The 27,222-nt window shown below is 36.9% G+C and overlaps 1 protein-coding gene across 1 annotated transcript in view; it reads left to right on the forward strand.

Annotated features, from left to right (window-relative positions):
* Positions 1-3,735: 3,735 nt before the first annotated feature.
* Atf2 (activating transcription factor 2) overlaps positions 3,736-27,222 on the forward strand; it is a 116,244-nt gene continuing 92,757 nt past the window's right edge. Inside the window, 3 exon segments of the mRNA XM_023719165.1 lie at positions 3,736-3,868; positions 19,289-19,374; positions 23,109-23,146. The gene's annotated coding sequence lies outside the window, so the exon portion shown is untranslated.

Below are 27,222 nucleotides of genomic sequence, written 5' to 3' on the forward strand. Positions count from 1 at the left end.
CTTCCCCCTTACACAGAAAAAAAATTCCCTTGCAAGTGGATTTATTTCATCATGAACTAGAGATTCCTAGTCAGTGAGCAGCACTGACACCACCTGGCAGCTGGCTGGAAATGCAGGTTCTGGAGCCCCATTCAGCATCTGCAGGATCAAAATGTGCATTTTAGGTACAGCTGATTTGTGTACATATTAAACTTTCAGAAGCATTGCACCAGAATGCTGTCATTCACAGGACACCACAGTTCACACTCCTTGCCTTTCAAAATGCTGTCCCAATTCATTGGGAGATATTCTCTTTATTCCCAACCCCCCAAAGTGGCATATATTACTAACCCACTGATCCTGAAAGGATGACTTTTAGCGCTTTTAGCGGCCTTCCCTTTTAAAGGGTTCTCGAGGCCACCTTTTCTGTATACATAGCTGGCATATTAGGTTTTTCCTTATGGGCTTCAAAATAGAACACAAGAACACAGCTGTCTTCTATTAAGCACAACACAGCAACATACAAAAAAAAATGGTATTCTATTTTTTGTTTTCAAAAATACAAACTTTTTTAAAAAAACTTGTTAATACGCTGTTAGGATGTCCAATCCAAAATGAGAACCACTGGTCTTAATCTGCCAGTGAAAACACAGATTCTAATATACGTGACATTTCACTTAAAACTACAGTTGTCAATTTTGTAAACTAAGGATAACCCTCTCTGGCTAGGTCATATGCTTTCAACTATCAATCTGTTTGTGACCCAGCATAGTGGTACACACTTGTAATCTCAGCACTTGGGAGACTGAGGCAGGAGGATGGTTCCCATGAGTTTAAGACCAGCCTGGGCTACATAGTGAGTTCAAGGCCAATCTGAAATACTTGATAAGACTCTGCCTCAATGAAAAAAAATCCTATGATCTCTAAAAATTTGCCCACCTTTTTCTTCTGAGTGAAACATCACCTTTGAGATGTTTAGTAAGTTTACTATTTTTCTCAGAGCTCAAATATTGAAGGGAAGAACTGAGCTAAGATCAAAAGGAGGGCCGGGGAGATGGCTCAGTGGAATAAGTACTTCCCTGGCAAGCACAAGGGCCTGAGTTCAATCCCGGGTTCCGCAAAAAAAAAAAAAAAAAAAAAGATTAAAAGACTCACAAATCCAGAGGTGTTTGGTGGTTTCTTCTGTTAGCTTGAGATAGCACCCTATAACTGATCTTGGGCAGAGACCCCTGACAGGACCCATAGTTATTTGCAGTGGTTGCTTTTAAATGATACATAACTATTGGAGAATCCTGAGAATCTTATAGTTGAGTCCCAAGGTTTGCTTCCTCAAATAATTACAGTGGTCGATTGAGTCTCTCAGTTGCTAGATAATTCAGTATTGGTCTCTCAAAGCTTATACCTAAAGGATAGCTCACAGAAATTTCACATTCTCTGAAATAGTATAAAAAGAACAAGCTTGTAATAGTCCAGGTTGTCACAACCCTGCTGTTTACCCTACTGTACTTAATTCTACTGAAATTACCACAGTTAAATATTTATTATGCCCTGTCCCCCCTGTAAGAGTCTCTGTACAGGACTCTTAGCTGATTTTAGTTGTAGCCTTAGGGCCAGGAGCAGTGTCTGTAATATTCATATTCAACAAATACTGATGTTTTGTGAGTACAGAGCATTAGTTGATAAACCAATCCCAGGGTGGTGTTCAAGGTAAGAATGTTACTGAAAAGAACAGTAGTTAGCCTAGAGAGGCAAGAATGAAAAAGTAATTGTTTTTAAAAATCTGCTCTGACTCAAAGTTCTTTTAAAATGCATTAACATTTATTGTTCTTTTTTTCACATTATATATTTTGCTGGAAGGAGAGACACCATTTTACTAAATGTTTTCTGAACCTAACAATTTGTGCTCCTTCAATCACATGTTTTTGTCTGTCATTCTGACCATCAGTAGTCAGGGTAGCTGAGGTTTTGTTGATATAATTAGTGATATACTACACTAAACTACTGCAATGTTACCTATAGGCTGGTACTTCCATTTTAATTTAAGAACTTAACAGTGTTAATAATTTGGCTTCTCTCAGAGTTCTTGAGTAATTAAGATTGGTTTTAAAAGAAGATTGAGTTGGCTCACATACATGTGTACTAGCCAGAAACCTATTAAAAGGTCCAGTGCCATTACAATTTCACTTTCATGCCAGAAATCATTATTGAATTTCAGGTTCATTAACTATCAAATACCATTCCCCACATCTTCCAACAATTTCAGTTTCACTTTGCAGAGTGTGTTTATGTCAATAATCTTGATTCTTAATTTTATAGACTAGAAATCACCAATTAAATGAAAAAAACAAAGGATCTGAGAAAACTTTTTTGTTTACTTAGTTGGTTTTTTGAGATAATGTCTCACTATGTAGCTCAAGCTGTCCTTTAAACTCACCATGTAGCCCAGGCTGGCTTCAATCTCCTGGTAAATGCCGGGATTACAGGTGTGGGCCATGACAACCAGCTTTATTGAATAATGAACAAGACCACTGATTATATTTTTCATCTTGAGCCAATTTACTGAATATCTAAATCACCACAGATAATATGGATATCTTTGAATTATACAGAGCCATAAAATTTGAAGAAACATTTTCAGCGCAGTCTTTTGTCTGTTTTTAGAGGGGTACTTGTGTTAAATGTGGAGCTGCACCTATTCTCGTATTAGTCAAATGATGTATTTTTTTTTTCTCCTGCCCTTCCCTCATTTTAAAAATGCTACTTTCAAACTAGTAGGTTTTTTCTTCATTGTAAACAACTTAAGCAAGGTACTGTTGTGGAAAGAGTTCCATTTGTATCCCATATTCCATAATAGGGGTTATTGAAATTTTAAAGGGCCGAAATGCACTCTACTGAGGTTATGTTTTAATCTGTAAGCAAACTGGTAAAGTAGAACAATCCACGATACACAGGATTTTCTCATTAAAAAAAAAAGCCATTAACAGTGTTTTCAATTGTGGCTCTATTTCGGAACATAACTATATTTGCTCTGGGTAAATTCCTTCAAACGTTACCAAGCTAATATCATACACTGTATTTGGTGTTAAGGGGGAAAGTGAGCAATCAGTTCCCATTTTGCTTAGTAAAATGGGGGATACAATCACAGTAAAGGCTTTTTTTATTCAGAAATGACCTGTCTTGCTTTTAGTCTTGAGACTGTAGGGTCGTGTGCAAACGTTTGCGTGCTAGTTAGTAATCCTGTCGAACCGCACCTTGCCCAAACCTTAATTTAGCTGAAGCTCCTTTCTCCGGCTTCCGGGTAGCTAGACGCAATGTTTGAGCACCTGCCTACACTATACCCACATCCCTAGTGAGAAACGGAAAGTAACAGCAAAGGAAACGTCCTACTCCGGGCAGTGTTCGAAGGACGCTCCCACTTTCACTGCAGCCTTTTCAGAACTCACCTTCCGTCCCCTCCTAGCTTTCCGCAGCTCCCAGGAGACGCAGTTAACGCCCCTTCGGATAGGGCTCGCCCCCTTCGGCCCAGCTTCCCGCCCTTCAGGCTTCTCCGATCCCGTGTTCCTTAGTGCCCACACTCTTACTGGCCCGCCCTTGTGGAGACCCACCCTCTCCTTTAAGCCTGACGGAATCACCTGACCCTGAGGCGCTCTCACTGAGAGGAGGCAGGCAGGGGCGTGTACGCCAGGGCGGGGCGCGAGGAGAAAGGGGCATGCCGGGAGTGGGCGGGGCGAAGGGTTGTCACTCCGATCTCGCGAGAGGACGGAAGCCTGTGGGAGCCCTTGGCCTTTAAAGTGCGGTTCAGCCTTTTCCTCCAGGGCTAGTTTGTAAACACAGCTGTGCTCTGGGCTCCCGGGTGACCGAGTGAATCATGAATTAGTGACCTGGACAGGTGAGTAGGGATGGAGAGAGGGCCGCTGGACTGGAGACCGCAGGGATACGGAGAAAGAAGGCGCTAACATGGCGACGTCGCTCACCGTAGTCCCCACCCCCCGCTTCCCATCCCCTCGGGTGTCTCTGCCGCGGTCCCGAGCCCTCCGGGCTTAGTGACTGTGCCGCCCCTCTTCTGCGCGCAAGGCGTTGGCCTCCGGATCCCGACCGGCGGGGCAGGACCGTTAGGTAACGCGTCCGTTGTTCCGGCCCCTCCCTCTCGCGCGCTTTCCTAACGAAGAGGGAAAAAAAGAATAGCGGCTCCTCTGAGACCCCTCCCTCCGGTTTGTCATCACCCCGGGTGGTCACTCCAGAGGTCCCCGGGGCGCAAGTCGGATCCGCCCAGCACTCGGGGAGCCCTCCCCTCCGCCCCGGTGCTTGGTTGGGCAGGAAAAGGCCCACAATGATTCCGCTCACCCGGGGTTCCCGCGGTGGAGACCGAGTGTTTGTGCTGGTGGCTGGGAGGGAGATTGGGAAGCGCGGCAGAAAATAGGGTCAGGGTCCCAGATAGAACGAATAATGGAGAACCTGGCGGCTAGAGGTCTTGGTCTTTTCTGTCCTTTCTGCCGCCCTCATACTCCCGCCACCCCCTACTTCTCCAGGTGGGGTGGAGCTGAGATGTGGATGCACAGTGATTGTGGTTCCCCCCTCCCAGACCCCCCGCTTTTTAAACCTCCCTGAGTGGACTGCAGAGCTTCTGTAGGGAAATAATCTCAGCTCGTTAGCTGTGTCCTAGAGAGCAGGGCCGAGGGAGAATGCACCTGTGTATTTTCTGTGCTGATCCTTGAATCGAGTTGGAAGAGGAGACGCTGGGGACCTTTTTTGTGCTCCTAGGCTTGTAGTGTAACATTGTCTTTCCCTACTGGGGAGGCCACGAGCTAAACTACCATGATTATGATGGAGTAAAGGGATTATTTCTGATTCACCTTGGGTCTCCAGACTAATCCCTAAAGTACAATGTGACAGTTATACTTTCTTCAGGATTATAAATTGAGAAAGCCACACAGTACATGCATGTATATATGTGAAGTCAAAACAGTTTTTGTCATAGTTGAAGAAATTCTTAACCACCAGGACTCTTGTAACAGCCTGAAAGACTTGGTCTGTTGTACCAAGATTATGGAGCTTAGACTGCGGTGGGGACGTGGGGCACTGTCTCACTGTGTATGAGGGTCTCACTGTGCAGGCTGGCCTTGAATTGCCTTACGTAGCCCAGACTAGCCTTGCACTCGTGGTGATCCTCCTGCCTCAGCCTTTTGAAGGTTAGGATTACAGGTATGCACCACCACAACCAGCAAGACTGGATTTTTACAAATCTTGTTAAAAAGTCAACATTACTAGGGTTAAGTCCCCTAACACAAACAGTAGCAGCTTGGGACAGGGTGGAATCAGAGAAAAGATCTCATCGTATTTTCAGGCTGGTCTTGAACTCAACATATAGCCTAGGTTGGTCTTGTGAACTCGTACGATCTTCCTGCTGCAGCCTCCCTGATGATAGGATTACAGACTTAGGCGGCTATGCCCAGCTGGCAATTTTATTTTGTATTTAAATTTGTTTCATATGACCTCTTTTTCAGAACTACAGAAATACCTTTGGTAAATACGTTTTTAAAAAATGATAACCCTTCTGCAGGTCCAGAAATAAGACAGTTTGTGGATCTTTAGTAGTAAAGCATTCAAATTTTTGTGAGAGAATGCCTCAGAATTCAGATTTACAAGTGATGTGAATGGTACTTCTGAGACATGTTTAATCTTGTTTTGAGGATACTACTGTCATTAAGTTGTTAAAAATTATTTTAAAGGTACTGTTGTGGTAATTTAGGACTCAAGTGTTGTGTATTTTGTCAGGAAGGAACTTCAGTGTGTTTAAGGTATATATAATACCTTCTGTAGCTATGACTGGATTCCTGAGATCCTTTTTAAGACATGTCTTTAGAAGATCGGTGCCACATACCAATAATCCCAGCACTCTGGTAAGCTGAGACAGGAGGATATGCCTAGGTAATTGTTTTGAAGTAAAAGGGGGGAGGTGCTAGAGATGTAGTTCAGTGCCAGGATCTTGGATTTAATCTTCAATACCACAAGAATATTTGAAAAGTAAAAATAAAATACCTAATTAAAATACTAATTTTGTATTTGGCTCATTATTTTGTGGAGGGGGTATGTGTTTTATTGGTATTTAGGATTTGAAAGCTATATGTGTAATTAAAAATGATACGCTATTTACTAAACAGCTACTGTATATAATTATTACTAATTCTCAAGAAATTGTCCTAATTTTTTTTCTACCTCAGCTTTGAAAATACTGTGTTTTAATGATTTGTTTCTGCTAGTAGATTGCTAGGTCAGGTACATAGTCTCACCACAACATGCTGTTCCCACTCATGTTGTCTTCAGGTTCTTATATGAAGTATGTATATAAAGTGATATTTCTATTTGTTGTTATTAAAAGGTCTTTAGTTTATTTAAAACCAAGTTTTTACCAGAAGCACCTTTGTGGAAAGCCCAGTGAATATGTTGGGGGCCTGAGCTAATTTAGTAGGAAAATCTAAAATTTGAAGTCAGTTTGGGCAATTTAGCGAGACCCTGGCTCAAAAATGAGTCGAAAATGTAGCTTAGCACTGGGTTCAGTCCTCAGTATCATTCCTTTATTCATTTACTCATAAATAGATAAAATAATCTGATATTTAACTGATCTTTTAAAAAATTAATATAGTACTTGTTATACTATTACCTTTATAAGTGTATCCTAGAAGAAACCTTTTCATTGTTACAGTCAGTAGCTTAACTTAACGTTTTTGTTTATCTTAATTTCCTATTTCTTGAGGACAAGAGCTTATCTAAGTGTGATTTTTAATGTTGAAGTATTTCTTTTGTTCTATTTCTCAAAGTTAAACGTTTATGAATCTTTAAGGCTATCAATAATTGTAATTATTTTATATTATAAATACATTAAATGTATACTATATGATTATAAATACATGCATATTATATGACTGTTGACAACCTTCAACTGCTGTATTCATTTTAAAGTATATTTAGTAGAGCTTGTTTTTTTCTTGACATTTCAGCAATTATAGTGATTTTTTTTCAGCAAGAAGGATTATAAATGCTTTTGAGGCTCTTCATCTTTGTCTGTATTTGGTGTCTTAACAAAGATATAGCTTCTCAATCTTTGTTTTGTGTGTATTTGTTTTGCCTTAATACCGAAGAGGGGAAACATCTGGAATGCAGTGGGAATTTATTACAAATAGTCTCAACAAGATTGGTATGTGTCCTTATTTGTGTTATTTGTGTATTTGTTATAGCTTTCACAAAATTTATGAGATTGAATTTTTATTTTATGTATCTAGCATTGCATTTTCCTGTTCTGTGATGTGTAATGTTTCATGGTTATTACAAAATGTGACAACCAAATCACATTTTAAATTTCCTGAATTCTAAGTGCCAAAAAGGAAATGTTTTTATTTTTTGCCTGTTTTAACACTGAATTAAGCACCTTTATGCAAATTATCCTTTTGTTTCTTTTGAATTGTCTCTATAGAATCCTAAACTCAAATGGGATTACTGGTCACAGAACATAAATGTTTCTATAGTTGCCAAATTATTGCTTTCCCCTCATTAAAATGCGCAAAGTTACAGTACCTATTTTTGCTGAATTTTGGATTTGTGATTATTAGTACAATGTGATTACTTAGGAGGAAATTATTAATTGAATAAGTTGTATTAGTCATTTTAAAATTGTTTACTGTGTAATTTGTTATTTATATATCAAGGAATTATATGCTGAAAAATCCGTATTGCATATTTTGTATTTTCTGTTATTTCACTTTTACATTTATTGAAGCTTCTAACAGATCAGTTATAATAATCCTTAAATTGTACATAGTATTACATAGCTTACACATATGGATGTATTTTATGAGCTACTTTCTGAACTATTGATTTCATACAATTTGTTTTGTGAATTTGTAATTTTGAATTATCAAGATCAAAATGACAAGCTCTTTCCATATAGGTAATTCTTCAAATGAATGTGTGTGTTACAGCCAAATTTACTTTCTTTAATATGATTTACTTTCTTTAGTTTATTTTTCTGGCACATAGTACAAAATCAGTGCTTTAGGAATGTTATTGGGAGCCAAATTGTCATGAGTCTACCACTTAGAAGCTATGTCATGGCAGGCAAATTACATGTTCTTTCTGTGCTTCAGGTTCCCATAAGGAAAGTAATACTTAACTCATAACCTTGCTGAAAGTATTCAGATAATGTATATGCACTTCTTAAAACCGTTAAAACCTTAATAAGTATTCAGTATATGGTGTGGAAATTATTGTTGAAGACCACTGAGAAGTAATAATCTAGCACAGCATCTCAAGGCAGGCTGTTGATGGAGCTTAAAGGCAGTATAGCAATCATCTGTTTGGTAACTTTGTCAACAGTTGGGCTTTTTTTGTGGGGACATATAATTTGTGGTAAAATTTGCTATCTTAGAATTTTCATAAATCTGTGAGAGATATATTTGTGTTTCCTATACACCCATTTTTCCTACATCAGACTTTTTCTTTATCAAATTTTTATATTAATAGAAGTTAAAATGGCAATACTATTTCCATAAAGTCCATTTATTTTTTTCCTTATTGATCCAACCATAGAAATTCTAATGAGGCCTGTCTTTTTCTACCAGCTAATAGAAGAAATTATGATTATATTAAAATAGCACAGTTCCAATGTTTGTTCTTTTGAAGTCCTGACTATTCAACCCATATTACTACATGAATTCTTAACAACAGTGCTAAGAGTCACTAATGTCTTGTGTTGTTTAAAAGAGGGGCTTTAATGATTATTGACATAAAAATGTTAGGTTGAGAGTTGCTCCTATATCATTTTCTCTTGATTAAACTTCAACATACTTGAAAGGAGTTTACCAATGTTTTAATAGTGATCATATATATAATTTATAGTTTGTATCATTTGTGACCATGTTGTAAAAAGAAATTTTTACTGATATACTTAGTAATAGTGACTACCGTGAATTGCTATAATTCTTGGTGAAATATGAGTTTTTTTAATAACAACTTCATTGCTAAAATTTGCATATGATATAATTTATAAACTTAACATATATGACCTAGTATCTTTTAGCATATTGATAGAGTTGTACAGCCATGACCACAATCAAATTTAGATTGTATTTGTTACCCCAAAACAAAACACTCAGTCACAAGCAGTTATCTCCCAGTCTCTCCCCACTAAATCTAGGCAACCATGGAGCTACTCTATCCTCATAGATTTTTCTGCTCTGGGAATTTTTTTTTTAATTGAAACTGGATGAAGCTCATAGGAATAATAAAGACCTCAATTTATGAAAGGAAATGGATATCTTTCAAAGTGAGCTTTCACACCATATTGGAATGAAACTGAAAACAGCAGAAACATACTGACAAAACATACTTTTTACCCCTCTATTTTATTTCCTACCTTATATGGATTAACTTTTTGTATAATGAAAACCATGTGGTATCCAAACTTGTTTGCCTTATTTACTTAATAATATGGTTTCATTTTCCTGCAAATGTTTATGGCAGAGTAGTATTCTGTTGTGTGTATAAATACATTTTGTTTATCCGTTGATGTTCACATATGCTATTTCTGAGATTTAGCTAGTATGAATTACACTGCTATAAACATGGAAATAATCATGTATCACTATGCTAAGATTTTTTTTTAACTCTTGGGAAGAATATAAAAAGAGAATAGCTGGGTCAGTGGAATTTCTGTTATTAGTTTTTTGGGTTTTTTGTTTGTTTGTTTTTTTTTCCAGAACCGGGCATTGAACTCAGGCCCTTGCACTTGCCAGAGAAGTGCTTATTCTACTGAGCCATCTCCTCAGCCCCTGTTATTAGTTTTTTTGAGGAATTTCCAAACTGATTTCCACAGTGGTTGTATCAGTTGACAGTCCCACTAATGAAGATATGTTCCTTTTTCCCCCACAGCCTTGCCAGCATTTATTTGATTTTTTGATGATAGCTATTCTTTCTGGGGTGAGATGTAATCTTTTTGTGTGTGTGTGTGTGTGTGTGTGTGTGTGTATTTTAGGGAAGGGTCTACAGGGTGTTCAGGGTCTCACTATTAGATTGGACTCATAGTGATCCACCTGTTTACAGCCTCCCAAGAGCTGGGATTATAGGCACCTGCCACCACGCCCAGTCTCAATTGCATCTCAACACGCCCCAGGAGCAGAGCTGGCATGGCAGGCCTGGGGATCGAACCTCACCCCTGTGCCTGCTTACAGGTGCTTTAATCTGCTGAGCTATTTGGCCGGCCTGTGAAATGTAATGGTAATGTTAATGTTGTTTTAGTTTGCATTTCTCAAGTACCCAGTAATGTTGAAAGTTTTTTCGTGTTTTTATTGCCCAGTTTTATTTTTCAGTGAGAAATGTCTGTTCCTTTCATAAGCCCATTTTTTAAATTAAATCTTTTTTTTTTTTTTTCTTGAGTTCTTTATAGATTGTAGGGTACTTTCTTGTCTGAGGAGTTAGCTGACAGACTTTTTTTTTTTTTAACCATACTGTAGGTTGTCTCTTTGTTGGTTTCCTTTGCTGTGCAAAAACTTTTTAATTTAATGTGATCCCATTTGTTGATCCTTGGTATTATTTTTATGCAAACAGGGTTTTATTCAGAAAGTCCTTACCTATACCATTTCTTTGAGAGTTTTACCTGTTTTTGTCTTCCACTGTATTGTTTCTGTTTCAGTGTTGATCTTTGATCCATTTTTATTTTAGTTCATTGTATGGTGAGAGATACAACCTAAGTTCAACCCATGTGAATAGCCACTTTTCACAGTACCATCTGTTAATTATCTTTCCTCCAATGAAGGGGTTTAGCTCTTTTGTCAAAGATAGCATAACTGAGTTTTCCAGAGTTGTTTTTGTATCCTCTAGTCTGTTCTATTTATCAAAAAGGTTGGGGCCAGGGAGATGGCTCAGTGGAATAAGTGCTTCCCTGGCAAGCCCACAGGCCTGAGTTCAATCTTCAGTTCCAAAAAAAAGAAAAGAAAAGAAAAGATTTGTTTTACTTTGGCCAGTGCCATGCCATTTTTGTCTCTGTAGCTTTGTAGTGTAACTTGAGGTCCAGGATTGTGATGTCTGCTGCCTTGCTTTTGTTGTTCTAATTGCTTTTGCTCTTCAAGGTCTCTTCTGGTCTTACATGCATTTAGGATTGTTTTCTCCAGTTATGTAAGAAATGTTACTAATATTTTGATTGGGGTTGCATTAAATCTATGGAAGTTTTGAAGTTATAGCCATTTTAACAATACTGGCTCTGCCCATCCAGTGACAGGCTATTTTTCCATTTTCTGATATCTTTGTTAATCTCTAGTTTTAGAGGAGTCTTCATTGTAGAGGTCTTTAGTTTTTTTGGTTAGGTTAATTTCCTAAGTATTTCATTATTGTCTTCACTTTTTTGAAAAACAATTTTTAGTGAGAAGAAAAATAGGAGTACTTTATCATCTACTTAAGCAAATATTATAAAGCATTACTAAATCTAAAATGGTGCTATTATGAACTTGCACTATCACTTTTCATATTCATAAGTAATAATTTTAAAGTATAAAACTAGAATTGCTTATATTACCTAGGGATTAGAGGTCTGGGGCTAATCAATATTCACTTTAAAAAATATTTACATTGGGAGTTAGACCACTGACCTTTTTTTTGTATAGTAAAGAGTATTTTAGAGATATTGGACTGATTTCACTCTTCAAATGTTCATAGTGCGCTCAAGAAATCTGCCATGCTCTTTATATGTCTCATCAACTGTAAGAAATTTCATCAAAACTTCAGTATATGCTTAAGAATTGTGATGTGTGTGAAAGACATCTGCCATGTGTATTGTGAGTGAGGGAAAAATTAAAATTATTTTATTCATTAAATTTGTGCCTGTTTTTTCTTTTAACTTTTATTTCCATACATTTATGAAATAAATGTTATATGTCAAATAGACTTATGGATAATGTCTGATCCACGGGCTCAGTGCCAGTTTAATTTTCACAGAAGATTTTGACATTAAATATATTAATTTTAAAAATAAGTAAATATACAGCTTTTGATGTTAAAAAATGAAGATAGTATGGTTTAGTATTAAACACTGAGAAAATGTAAATTTATTAGAATAAAAGTAAATGTACTAAAGCATAGTAAACACTGATTATCATACATGTTTTATGTATAATTTTCATTAATTTTTGGTGACCTTGAAATACATGTTATTTATAATTAAAGATCATAGTGAAATACTATTTGGTTTCCTTCCTAAAGGAACTTGAAGATACTTTAACCTTGAAGGGAAAGAAGTGTTGCTAGGTTGTGGCTATAGGTTTTCAAACTCTGCCTTGAAGTCCTGGGGTCACATACCTATCCTGCTGTAAGTTTAAAATTTTTGTTCTTTATGTTGTCTCACAAATTACATACTTATCATGTTAAAATAACACATTTGTTTTATTTCACATTTTTATACATTGAAAGCCCAGGTGTGCTCAGTTGGATTCTTTGCACCTTTTTTCTGATGAAAACATAAAACTTGCATGTTTTAATGGGGTAATATGTGCTGCTTATAGACTTAATGTTTAAATTAGTTTCAACATACTTGTCTCTTCAAATATGTATTATTTCTGAATGGTGAAAACCTTTAAAATACTTGTAGGTTTTTTTAAAATGTACCATATATAATTGTTACTTATAGTTATCCTACAGTTCAATGATATACTTACTGTTATCTGACTATAACTTGGTACCCATTTATCAGTGTTCTCTGTCCTTTGCTCCTGCCTTGCCTTTCCAGCCTCAGATGACAACCATTCTACTCTTTTATGACACTTTTTCTTTTCTTTTTTAATTCCACATATGAGAATATGCAGCAGTTATCTTTCTGTGCCTGGCTTATTTCACTTAACATAATGATCTGTAGTTCCATTTATGTTGCTACAAATGACAGAATTTCGTCCTGTAATGAGATTCTTACAAAGCCAAAATCAATGTGGTGACTGTATTCTGTTCTTTTTGGATTCTCTAGGGAAGAATCCACTTCAAGTTCATTCAGATTGTTGCTTAATTCAGTTCCTTACAGTTGTAGGATTCCTATCCCTCTTTGTGTGCTGTTAGCCAAGGGCTACTCTTCTAAAGGTGAAATGCTTTCTATGTGCGTACCTCTAGCAATGGCTCGTCAGATCACTTTGATGCTTCTAACTTGTCTCATTTCTGGCAGAATTCCTCTGACTACAGATGGAAAATTACTCTGAATTAGATTGGATCCACCTATATTAATCTAGAATAGTCTCTCTACTTTAGGATCTGTAATATTTGTACATCTGCAAAGTTCCTTTTTTAATATAATGAAACTAGTGCATGAGGTTCCAGAAATTAGAGCATGTACATCTTAGAGAAGGGGGAAGATTGTCATATTTTCCTGCAAATAAGTTTGATAAACTGTAATCTTGTACGTTCCCAAGTTGATTCCCAAAATTAAAATAGTTGAAAAGTACAATTTCTAACTTTTCTGTATGGACATAACACTCTGTTGAATTTTTTTTTTTTTTTTTTTTTAGTACCAGGGATCAGACTCATGACCTTATGCCTGCCAGGCAGACGCTCAGGCTACTGACATATCTCCCTGGCACTCCCTTGTATTTGATAGTGTCACTGGCATTAGAAGCAAACTTTAATTAACTCATCTTTAACAGTTGCAAAATTTCATTGTTTCTTCCCCCCACCCCTTTTTTTTGGTACTAGGAATTGAACTCAGGACCTTGTGCTTGTCAGGCGGGCACTTGCACGACTCAGCTATAACCCCAGCTATTGTTTCTTTTTAAAAATTAAACTCCATTCCCTCAACGTTTATTTGAATGCATGTTCTGTTTTAAAATATTTTATTGATCATTTATTATACCTTTTTATAATAAATACAAGATTTTCAAAAACATTTAAAATTTATTTTTGTGGTACTCCCTTCAGGACAGTGCATTTATAGATAGTATTTCAACAATGGAAGAAGCAGTCATTAAATAAAAATTGTTCCATTTTCCATCACATTATATGTCTGAATTTAGATTATTATTAAACACAGGAATGATATTATTGCTAAAACCATATTTTGCCTTTAACAGAAATATAAGACAGAAAAAGACATGAGCTTGAAGATTAATTGGGTCTTAATTAATGAAGGCTTTAAGATATTTTATTTTATTTTATTTTTTTAATATTTATTTATTTTTATTTATTACATTTATTTATTGTGTGTGTATGTGGCCAGCTCAGTCCACCAGGGGGCGGGTCTGGCTGGCATGTGGTGCTGGGGATCGAACCGCGGTCCCTGTGCTTTGCCAAGCTTGTTTCAAGTAGGTGCTTTAGACCACTGAGCCATCTCTCCAGCCCCAAGATATTTTAAATTATACATTTGTTGCATGGAAGTTGGTATAATAACTGGGGCATTGCATTCAAACAGTTGGGGCTGGTTGAGACTGATTTTTGTTGGATATGATTGTTTCATATTTGAAATGTGTGACAATGAAGACTCAGGGCAAGTAGATTGCTTTTAGGAAAATGGACACAGGGAAGTTGAAGGTTTGGGTATACAGGTATCCCTTGGAAAGCCTTATACACATATCTCTATTTGAATACTACCATTTTGTAAGATTCTCCTACTCCTTCCCAGCTCCTGTACATTATAAGGACAGAAGCCAACTTGTCTATGTCACTTAGGATTGTCCTTGAGTATGCTGGACTTCTGAGATTATTCCCAAGAAAGGGTTAATTCCTTTCTAGCACTAATGCCTGTCTGTTGGGCCCTGTTTCCTGGCACAGTATTTAGATTTTACCAGGATACTCAGCAATATTTATATACACCGATTAATTATATCAAAAGAACTAAATCAATAGTAGGTAAGATAGTGGTGGCAGAGATACCTTACATCTGTGCTATATTAGCTTTATTTCCTAACACTGACAAAATACCCAGTACCCACAATTTTAAGAAGTTTATTTGGCCTGTGGTTTCCGGTGAGGTTCTGTCCATGATTGTCAGGTTGTAAGGCAAAAATACAATGTTGAAAGGAAAGGTGGAGAAAAGTTATTTGTTGCATGGTATCCAGGAAGCAGAAGGAGGAGGGATGAGCTGGGGATGCTATGTTCTTGCAGATTTTACCTTCAGTGATCCACCCCCTCTGGCTAGGCCTATAATATTCTGCCTCTGGCCCCCAAGAGGCTCATGTTCATCTTATTATGTAAAATTAAATAGATTATTTCTAAAAACCACCAAAGTCTTAACTGTTGTAGCATTGCTAAAAAGTCCAGCTCCAGTCTATTTGAGACATAGGACAACCTCTTAGCTGTGAGCCCTTGTAAAAATCAAAGTTAACTGGTACAAGAAAAAACATTACCATTCTACAAGGATAGAGGCTTTAAGGCATTTTAAATTATACATTTAATGTGTAACTAAGTCAAGAGAGAAAGGTACCTGGGACAAGTAAACCCTTGCAGATTTCACTCTCAGTGGTCTATGCCCTGTATGACCATGAGACCTTTGGGAGACATTTTAGATCTAAACTACAGCATGTAACTTTCAAGTTAAAAATAATAAGGGAATTGACAGAAATTAGACCAAAGGAAGACCAATACCCAGCAGGGTAAGCGTTAAATCCACGTCCTGCACCCAGAGTTAGTTGTGGCAAACTATGAGCTTCAGAGGGCTTGAGCCCCTATGGTCTTGCTGGTTATAGCCCCCATGACCACTTCTTTGAGTCAGCTCTTCTCACTGCCTGCGGCTTTTCTCAGTAGACATTCCATATTTTTGGCATCTCACTCATAGCTTTATATATTGCCTAATCAGGGCTACACTACCTGAGCTCTCAGGGTTTCTTCTGAAATCTGGAGAGAAGCCCTCTGACCCTACAATTTTTTCATTTTGCATACTTAAAGCACTGTGAATTATGCCTAGGTCAGCTATTGGGGGAGCAGTAACTGGACCCCCTTAGATTGTGGCTACAGGAGCTCTGAGTGCCTGAATGATTAATCTCTGAAAACATTTCCATAGGTAGCCCTGAATGAGCTAGGTTCTCTTCTGATGTTAACAGTTAAAAGTTTTATACTTTTGAACCCTTGAAGATTAGGGTTCAGTTCCTGAGATGCCTTCAGACCATCTTTCCTGTTGTTCTTATGCAAAGTACTTGGGTTTTTGTTTTTTAATACTGGTCTTTTCAGCAACCATACTCTATTTTGCCCCAACTTTATATGTGCTTCCATTCTGGCAAAACTGCAACCTTTTCAAATCATTAAGCGCTGCACTGGCACCTGATTCTTATTGTAAGTCTGGCTGAAAGCAACCAGCATTGTCCATGCCACAGCATGAACATTGGACTGTCTTGAAATTTTTCTTCTGCCAGATTGATTAGTCTACCACCTTTAAATTCAGCCTTACATACTATTAGGATACATAGAAAATATAGACACATTCTTTGTTAGTATGAAACAGGCGAAGTCTCTAGTACAGTTTACACTACAATCCTCATTCCCTTCTAAACTTCATGAGTGTATTTTTTCTGTCCACATTCTTACGAATATCTCGTCTTCTGAGCTCTGACTGGACTCATCCATCAAGCTCTGTTTACAGCACTGAACGCTTTCTCTAGCCTACTTCTCTGAACATTCCCAGATTTCCTCATAAATAAGTTTCAAGGGCTTTCAGAGTACATGTTCAGATACAGTCACACTAGTAACCACATTGTTGGTAACTTTTTTTTTTTTTTTTTGTATTAGCTTTCCTGGTGCTAGGACAAAATACCCAACATATGCAGCTTAAAAAGCAGTAGAGGTTTACTTTGGTTCACTGTTCCAATATGTTCAGTCAATGGTAGGCAGACTCCAAGACAGAAGTAGCATGGTCAAAGAATATGTGGATAAAGTTTTAACTACGTTGCAGCCAGAAAGTCAATAGAGAAAGGTACCTGGGACAAGTATACCCTTGCAGGTTTCACTCTCAAGTGGTCTATGCCCTGTATGACCATGAGACCTTTGGGAGACATTTTAGATCTAAACTGTAACATGTACTTTTCAAGTTAAAAAAAGACATTTTTGAAATGTTTTTTCACAATCCATATTATCTGTATATTACATATATATGTCATAAGTGAAAAAGACCAAGTATAGCTGATTTAGTTTAATTTTGTTGCCTCTTGTCTGACGTGGCAATAATACCAGTCTTTCTTAATGTTTTTTAGGATGTTCCTGATCATTTTAAGCAGCTTTTGAAATAGGAATACAAATCTATTTACAGATGGGAAAACAAAGCTGTGCTTATAGAATAAAAATATTTCTGAAACAGTTTACAGAAATCCGTCTCTATCTAGAATGCATGGACATTTACATTGTCTCAGAAACCCGTTTGTCTTAAATTGATCCTCCATTTATAGTCCCCAATTTACATTTACATAGCTGAACATCCTATTTGCACCAGTTTGTATTTAAAACAGAATTTTGTTGCTAGATTTGAAAGGAAGAATCCTTTCTAGTTTCTGGTATTTGCATCAAAATTGTAAACATTAACCGTATTTTAGCTCCCTTCTAACAGTCTGCAGTAGGGAGCTTTCCTAAGTTTATACATGGCCTGATAATGAGAGCTCACTCCTGAGATCATAGTAGAGGAAGGTCTGCTTTCCTGATGAACATCATATTTCTGAGATGATTATCTTTTCCTAATGCAGTTGCTAGCTGAACTTTCTGCCAGGTTCTTACCTGAACTCACATAATGGGGCTGTGTAGTTTTTTTTGAGTTTTGCAGACTGCTTATGTGAATTTATGCTCCCAAATTACAATGATTGTGTTTCAGGTTGTTTTAGTTTTATTTCATTGTTGTTCTTCCTGTCACCCACAGATTAACCTTCGATATTTAGGAAAGTCCTTATAAAAGTTGGTCTTTTATCTGCCAATAGCAAGACCTTCTTTTGAAAGATCGCTTCAATAGACTGCTAAGGCATCTCTACAAGGTATCCAGTCGGCTTGCATTTTAGAATGAAATGAGTGTGACAAAAACAACTATTTGTCCACCAAAATTCATTTTCTTTTGTCTTATTGATAAGAATTGTAGTTTTTAAGTGTATGACACAGTGAAATGTTGCCTGGTGTCCCTGCAAGTTTTAATCATATAACTTAAATTCTACCAAATGGGATGGGAATAAAAATTTCCTATGAGATTTCTGAAAAGTTTCCCAAAAGTGAGACTATTGCTCCTCTCTTTTCTTCTCTTGCTGTCTGATAATGGGTGTGAGAGCTAAAGCTTGAGCAGTTATTTTTAAAATCAAGAAGTAGAAGCCACATGTTGAGAGTAACAGAACCACAAATAGGTCTCTTAGTTTCTTTCAGTAATCATAGTTCTGGGTTAACCTTGTTTGAGAGAATTAAAATTCTGAAAAAATTAAGGCATTGTTTGAGTTTTGTGTCATTAATAGCTGAACCTAATTATTACTACACAGACATTTTTTAAAAAGTCAGGGTGTTTCAGTAAGAACATAAACTGGATCCCATACAATGGAGTAGTGCTGACACAAGAAAAACTGTAAATCTCTCCACAGAATTTAATGTTTAGATTTAATATTACCATTTCATTTATTATGTATAATTTTCCCTTCAAGTTTATTATGATAAAACTTTTTTCCCCTTCAATAAAATTTTATTTCCCTACTTTCACTCTTTAAATTTCCACACCTTTAATAATCTGCTGAGGGGCTGGTGGGATGGCTCAGTGGTCTGAGGCACCTACTTAGTACAAGCTAAGCAAAGCACAGGGACCACGGTTCAATCCCCCAGCACCACGTGCCAGCCAGCCCCGCCCCCTGGTGGGCTGAGCTGGCCACACACACACACACACACACACACACACACTAAATAAATAAATAAATAAATAATTTGCTGGACTTATGAGAGATAACAAGATATACATTGTTTTGGACTTGAGATTTTGAAGGAACTTTGTTTCTTTAGAGCCACTAGAGATTGAATCCAGCACCTCATACATGCAGGGCATTACTCTACTATATCTAGAGCTGCATCCACAGGTCAGATAATTTTAAATTTGTGTTAGATAATATAGAATGGAAAGCAAAAGTCAAGTGTTATCTTTTAATAAGTTGAACTGATCTGTTTTTTTTTTTTGTTTTGTTTTTTTTGTTTTTTGTTTTTTGTTGTTTTTTTTTTGGTGAAACTAGGGATTGAACTCAGGCCCTTGCGCTTGCTAAGGAAGCGCTTATTCCCCTGAGCCATCTCCCTGGCCCCTGGTTATTTCTTGAGGTCTCACAAGATTAAATAGTTTTTTTCTGCCTTTTCTTTTCTCTAGGGATACTAGATAGAAACTTGAGAAGTACTTGATAAGAGATTCCTAGCAGCGGAAGCAATAAAACCCATGGCCCACCATCTGGAAAGGTAAGAGATATTGGACTTTTAATACAAAAGTGTTCTTTTTATTTTATTTGAATTTCTCAAATATTACTGACTTCAGCAGATGTTTCCATACAGTAGTCCTCATGTTACTAGTGATCTACAATATTAATAATATTTAGTTTAAAAAATTTAGAAGTATTTTTGGCAGAAACTTCCCCAGTTAATGGTTATGCAAACTAATTAAAATATCAGATTTATTTGGATTGAATTATATAAACTAAATGTACTACTATGATGGTTTTGTGATGTTCAGAAATATTAATTAACTTGAGGATACATAGTCCTTTAAGGATACCTTCTTTGAATATTTACTGGATGCCAGCCACAGCATGGTGATGTTAGGGACGTGAAGTACAATAGTTTATGGTCTCAAGTCATTTATAGTTTTAAAATGTAGCTTCAGAGCTGGCCAGATAGCTCAGTGGACTAAGCACCTGCTTAGGCAAACTCAGGGACCCGGGTTTGATCCCCCGGGTGTGCTGAGCCAGCCTCCAAGACTGGGCATAGTGATGCATACCTGTAATCCCAGCATTGGAGAGGCTGAAAACAGGAGGATCCACTATGATTCCAAACTGTGTAGTGAGATCCTGTACCAAATTCATGCAAAAATAAAATAAAATAAAATAAAATAAAATGTATCATCAAAGAATGGAAAGAAAATACAAGTTTAACAAAGGTGGTCTGACATGTAAAATCTTTTGAAACATGGTCCAGTTTTTTGAAACAGATTTTTGTGAGATATACCAAGACACAGAAGCAAATTAAACTATGCTTTTATGCATGAATCTGGAGGTTCAAATCCTGAGAAACTGTATAAATGCAGTTATTTTTATTTTGACAGAATTTTGAAAAAATAACTGAAATGTCCATGTATTTAAAATTGAAGCAAGTATAAGGAGGAATGAGTGGCAGTACTTAGCAAATTTTCTTGTATACTTGATAATTACTGTTTTAATTACTTTTCTTGTTGCTTAGACAAAATGCCTGACACTGTTAAAAGGAAGAAAGGTTTACTGTATGTCGCTCATAGTTGTTTGGTTAGTTGGCTGTGTTTCTTTTGTTTTTTTATTTTTATTTTTGCTTTTATTTTTTTGATACAGGGTTTTGCTATGTGGTACAACACTTGCCTTGAACTCACTTAGGTAGCCCAGGCTGGTTTCAAATTCATGGCGATCGTCCTGCTTCAGCCTCTTGTATTCTGGGATTACAGGCATGCACCACCATCTCTGGCTAAGCTTATAGTTTGTAGAGTTTTCAGATCACAGTTGGCAGGTCCAAGGCAGAGTGGTATAGAAAAGGAGAAATAGTTTGTAGCAGGCAGAAAGTAGCAACCAGTAAGCTACAAGAAACAAGCAGGGGTGTCCCTTATGTTTTATCCAGGCTCCTCACCCACACCCAAGTTAGGGCACCATTAATTCTGCCCAGAATTATGCCAAACCAGTCAGTGGACTCATTTAGTGATTAGTTCCTTGAGCCTACCATCATACACTGTAGATCTAGATACTTCTGAAAAGCCCAGCCTATGTCTACATAAGGCTTTGATCCATGTAGATACAAGCCATAGTATCTGTATTAAATAATTGTGAGCTACTTGACTTCCTTGAATATTCAAGTTTATAGTCTGATGATTATTCTCCGTACAGTATAAATTCCAGGGAAGGGACTCTCTGGATCACTGTCACTGGAATCTAGCACAGTTCCTACTTTTTTGTGAGTGCTCAGTAATTTATCATCTGAATGACTAAAAGAGATCTGGATTTAAGAGTAGGATAATGTGGATGGTGGGAGATCACAAGTGAGAATGGGAAAGTTGAGTAGGGAGTGAGAGCATTCTAGCCTGAGGGCACAAACTAAGTAGAAGACTCTTACACTGGAGTAGGAAGTAGTGGTTGCTCTGTGCAGGGATCTGGACACAGTGCCAAGGATCTGAGACTTTATCCTAAAAGAAGTTTTCTTCATAACCGACCTTTTTCTTATCTTTAACATTATTTGAGTTCAGATCATTGTCTTCTGAACTGAGCAGTATCTTTTTTTTCTGGAACTGGGGATTGAACTCAAGCCCTTGCACTTGCACAAGTGCTTATTCTACTGAGCTATCTCCCTGGCCTGAACTGAGCAGTATCTTGTGCTGATTTTCTTAGCTACAGTTTTTATTCTCTCCCACCCATCATCCTTACTTGTATGATAACTTTATCACACTGAAATTCTTGAATTTCTTGCAGCAGGGTTAGGCAAATATTTTCTTTAAAGAGGCTTGATGGTAAATATTTTAGGCTTTTGGGGAACATTGATCTCTACTGTATATTCTTTTTTGCCCACACCCCTGCCCCTCAACTATTATTTAAAAAGTAAGAAACTTGCATAGTTCACCAAAAGAACTAAGGCCATAGTTTATAATATCTTTGGTTTTGGAGAAGGGGAGAGTAGTGTGGTGGGTTTGGAGAGAGTAGAACATAGACTCCTTTCCTTGTTACTAAAAGCTCTTCAGCATTTACTTTCCTCTCTGGCTTGTGCAGTAGGCATCAGGTCTTACAAATTTCCCTCCAGTGTACTCTGCTATATACTTCAACATGCTCTCTCCTCCGTGTAAAATAGCATCCCTACCTTGCTGATGTTTTTCCTTTGAGAAAATTGAACTTGGGCGTTACTTCTTCAGTAGCCTTCCAGAAAGGGGAGGAGGCTGATACTAAGGTTTTTAAGGACTATCAGGGACCCCACATTACAGAAATTACTTTCCTTTTTTTTTCTTGGCTTTGTGAGTTTTCATCTTTTTTTCTGCGGCTACTCCCTTCTAGTTTTCATTAATTCTTAATCAGGATGAACATTAGCCTGAAAGTCCATTAATCCTAAGTCTGATTTTGAATTTCTGATATCTACTTATTGAATCAATTTTTTTCCCTGCTTTTATTTTCTAAAGCTGTAGTCTGTTTGGTCAGGTGTCTCCCACAGTTCACCTCGGGCAGGTTTGTCAGTGTCGTGGATCTGTAGGGATTGCCCTGTACTGACCACTTTGTATAGGGAAGTATGTGTTCTGATGAGAGATGACCAAATCATACATACTTATGTCCCCATAATATCTGTATTTTATTGTGTGTGTGTATATGTAAAATGGATTATTTTCACTTGGCTTCCCTTGTTAGTTCCCTTGTTATCCTATTTTTAACATGGTATCTGATGCAAAACAGGAAGTCAGATGTTTTTCATATAAATTTCACAAAATAAGTGATGTATATTGAAAATGTTTGAGAATGGTTTATATTGTAACATTTAGTATTGTCCACATTGTAGAAATTTGATTTTAAGTTTGAGGGCATGATTGAGAGGTAAGTATTTATAAATTTTATAGTTCTGTGACCAACTAAATAGAAGATGGGTCAAATTCATACTTCAGAATCTAGAGATTTCTCAGCTTATCAGAAATGGAGTCATAGGGAGATGGGGAGATGGCTCAGTGGAATAAGCACTTTCCTGGCAAGCGCAAGGGTCTGAGTTCAATCCCCGGTTCCGCCAAAAAAAAAAAAAAAAAAAAGAAATGGAGTCATTCATTCACATTTTTATAAATTTATTTGCAAGCACTATTTTCTGTGAGGTGAATTTTAGATGGAGATATAGGAAAAGCAAAATTTTTATCAGCTAATTTATTTGGGTGATAGAATTCAAAATGGTGTGAGAATATGTATTCTACAGCCTAAAGGATCTTCTATTTTCCTTAACAGATTTAACCCACATTGCATATCTTACAAATGGGAACAAGGTAACTAACAGGACAGATAATTGTCTAGTATCATCCCTTTGAGTCTTTAAGATTTGTAAGATGTTTGAACATAGTATGATTCTATTTACTATTAATCTTGCGTTATACAATGTAGTTCTTCAGTGTATCTTATAATGTGAAAATTATAATCCAGAAAAAAGGAGAATTATTAAATAATCAATGTATTTTACTGCTTATTTTCAGGATGATTCCTAAAAGCTATAGAATGCTAATTATGCAGTGCTTATACCTTAATTTTTTATAGTGCTTATAATTATGTACAATTTTCCCTTTTTATTGGTTCTGAACTTAAAAGTAAATTATCAGTATGATGTCCCTGTATTCCCAAATACTTTATTATCTACAAAATGTTCTCTTACATTGCCATGAAAATTAGAAAATTAACACTATATATTTCTACCTTCTAATGTTTAGGGCACATTTAAGTTTGCCATTTATTCCAGTAGTACATGTTACACCAAAAGAATTTCCTTCATGTTAGAGTTATTTCTCTTATCTTATTGATCTTTTTCAGTTGGAAGCAGTTCCATGGTTTTGCCTTGACTTTAACAACTTGGAAGGTTATAGGCCAGCTATTTTACTATTTACCTCAAGTTGGAGTGTTGCATTCTGTCAGGGTCATGTGACTTTGATTTTCCTTATTTCTAGCAGTGTTATGTTGGATCACTTGTTTAAGGTGATGTTTGCCAAGTTTTTGTACTACAAATTACTTTTTTGCCCTTAATAATTAAACTTTACCTTATAGGCAGATGTTCGGAGGTAATGTAAATATCCTGTTCCTTAACATACTTTCAGTTTATTCTTTTACTGATCGTGGAACCATATTTTATTCTAAATATAATATGTTACACTCATTATTTATTTTTGTATTCTTCTATTACTCTTTCCTTGTTTTCAGACATAAGCTATTCTAGGCCTGTCCTGCACATTTCCCTGCCCCAGATCTGGGATCAGCTAATTCTTAGAGGAGTCCAGATCACTTTTGGTGGAAATGTGGGGTAGTGTGTGTGTTTACTGCTGTTGAGGTGTCAATATTACCAGGCTTTTGCAGTGGACACACCTAAGAAAATTAATGTACAATACACGCTTATATGTATACATATTAACCTTTATTTTTATATTTTTATGTCTATATTGAGAGCCATCAGTTCATATCATTATATCCAGATCTTATCTAATAATTGACTCACCCTATATTTCTAATTTTCTTTACCTGTACTATGAATTCACTTTCATCTAGCACATCCTTGACATATTTACTAATTTGATCTGTGTTCATCCATGTATTTAATGACACCTGTTTCAACTAGTTCCTCTTTCTATATCAAATAGATGTCTTACAGCTTGACTCCTAACACCCTGTAGTAGACTACTGTCATTCCTGTCCCTTACCTCCTTAGCCCACTAGGTCCTTAACATCTTATATTGTACCCCCTCTCTTGTACAGACACCTTTCCTCATTCAACTCAGGCTGTTGTATCACATGGCAGGACTGACTTCTTGAAGCCTGGTCCCTTTCCCATTCCCTTCTTTCACCACCATGGATATCTTTGTTACTCCATCCAGGCTCAGACATTGTGTACTAGGTATACCCCGCTAGCCTGTCTGAGCTACTTCCCATGCAGATGATCTTAACAATTTTCTGGAGGCCTCGTTGTTATTAATTTTAATTTAGAAAAAATATTTTGCCAGTTACTTTCTCCCAGTTTGTTGAATTCATTTTTCTTTAAAGTTTTTTTTTTGTCCTTATAATTCTTTCCTTATTGCCATTTTGTTTATATGTGATTCTATTTGATAATGGATCATTTCAATAACTCTACAAATTATAAGTCTTCCTATAATTATTTCTTTAAATAGTTTACATAAGTTTCTATGGAGTTGATAAGTATCAAATGGCAATATACAACCGCTGGTGTAAGAGAGTATCAGGGGACTGTACTTGGCTCATTTTTGACTCAGTCACTTCACACTTTTAAACCTCAGTCTTGGGGGAGGGGAGATGGCTCAGGGGTATAAGCGCTTCCCTCGCAAGTGCACGGGCCTGAGTTCAGTACCCGGTTCTGCAAAAAAAAAAAACAAAAAACAAAAAAACACCTCAGTCTCTTCATTTGGAGGATGAACACTTAAGACATTGAACGCAATAAGGTACATAATCAGGTATCTGTCATTCAAAAGAGCCTGTGGGCTCAGAGCACAGCTCAGTAGTAGAGATTTCTCAGCTTATCAGAAATGGAGTCATGCCTAAATATTGCACATTGTCCTGCATTTGATCATCAGCACCACAAAAAAGGAAGAGCGTAAGTTCTATATTCAAGAGAGAGAATTTTGTTGTACGTATATGTGTGCGTGTGTGTTTGTGACAGGATCTCACTGTGTAGCTCAAGCAGGCTTTGAACTCATGGCAATACTCCTGCCTTAGCCTCCCAAGTGCTGGTATTACAAGAATGCAGCACCACAACCAGCTAAATGTATAACATTTTTTTTTTCAAATGGGAAATGGAGACAGTTTACAAAGAGCAATAAGTAACTTTTATTCGTAAAAGTTCAGTCTTAGTTGGTGTGTTAAAATATACAACTTCCGTTTTTTGAGACAAGGTCTTGTTGTGTAGTTCTGGCTGGTTTTTGAACTTACTATATAGGCTAAGTTGACCTTGAACCTGCAACACCCTTCTGCCTCAGTCTCACAGATGCTGTGATTGCAGGTGTGCGCCACCATTCCTGACCCTAAAATATGCAACTTTATTTTTTTTTTTAATACTATGACTAGAGGTTCCATTTGACCCAGCTCTTCCCCTTCTATGTATGTTCCCAAAAGAATTAAGAGCAGCATGCCACAGCAATATGTGCATACAGTTTCTGTATCAGTAAAATGGGAATAGAGTAGGCCAGATATTCAGCAGATTAAAGCGCCTGCTTAGGCAGAGTGCAGCGGCTGAGGTTCGATCCCCAGTGTGCCATGCTGGCCCTGCTCCTGGAGCGTGCTGAGACGGTGATTGAGACTGGGTGTGGTGGTTCTTGCCTGTAATCCCAGCGCTTGGGAGCCTGAAAACAGGAGAATCACTGAGTCCAGTCTATGTACTATAGACCCTGTACTAAATACATTATATAAATAAATAAAAATAAAATGGGAATAATGAAGTGTACTTGGTGGAGTTTTCAAATTGAGAATATAAAATATATGATTTACCTAGAAAAAAAAATGTTCAGTGTTCAATAATTGTTCATACTTATGAAACCTTTTTTATTGAAAACATTACTGTACATTTGCAGTATCTTTTGAAGCTATTTTATTTTATTGAGAAATAGCAATGAGACAGTTTCAAAACTGATTAGTAGGACAGTTTCAATAATTAATCCATTGAATATTGTCTTCATAGTGGTTATTCATAATACAAGATGCAGACATTTTTCTGCGGTATTGTTAATCTGGGGAATGTTAGTCTCTGTTAAATAGTGACAATGAGGAATCAAAAGTCTGAAGTAAGGGCCATCCAAATAGCTCAGTGGATTAAAGCACCTGCAAGCAGGCATAGGGGTGGGGATCCCTGGGCCTGCTATGTTGTGGTTTCTCCCCCCTCCCCCTCGAGCACTGAGATGGCATTTGAGACTGGGCGTGGTGGCACACACCTATAATCCCAGCTCTTGGGAGGCTGTAAACAGGTGGATTACTGAGTCCGCTCTAGTATAACAAAAGCTACCATTTGAATAACTACTCTAAGTAAGTCATTGATCTTTTATTATTTCATTCTACCATCAAATAACTAGTATATTCTCATTCACCAAATTTTACAGTGATAAAAATGAAAGCTTAGGCTGTAAAAAACGACATATTCCTTATCTGATATGAATTGTGTTTTTAAAAAATGTCATGTTTCTGCTGGTGCTACTACTGTAGATGGGCTTTTATTCCATTTTAAGATGCGCTGTATTAATACTAGTCCTCAACTTTACCATAAATACTATACACTTTTGTTTTCTTGCGTCTTGCAGCCTTAGGATGGAAATATTAAGTTTCCTGGGAAATTAAAAAGTCACTTTTTTTTTTTTTTTTTTTT

Source organism: Octodon degus, unplaced genomic scaffold (assembly GCF_000260255.1).
Source record: "Octodon degus isolate 3935 unplaced genomic scaffold, OctDeg1.0 scaffold00065, whole genome shotgun sequence".
Taxonomy (NCBI): Eukaryota; Metazoa; Chordata; class Mammalia; order Rodentia; family Octodontidae; genus Octodon; species Octodon degus.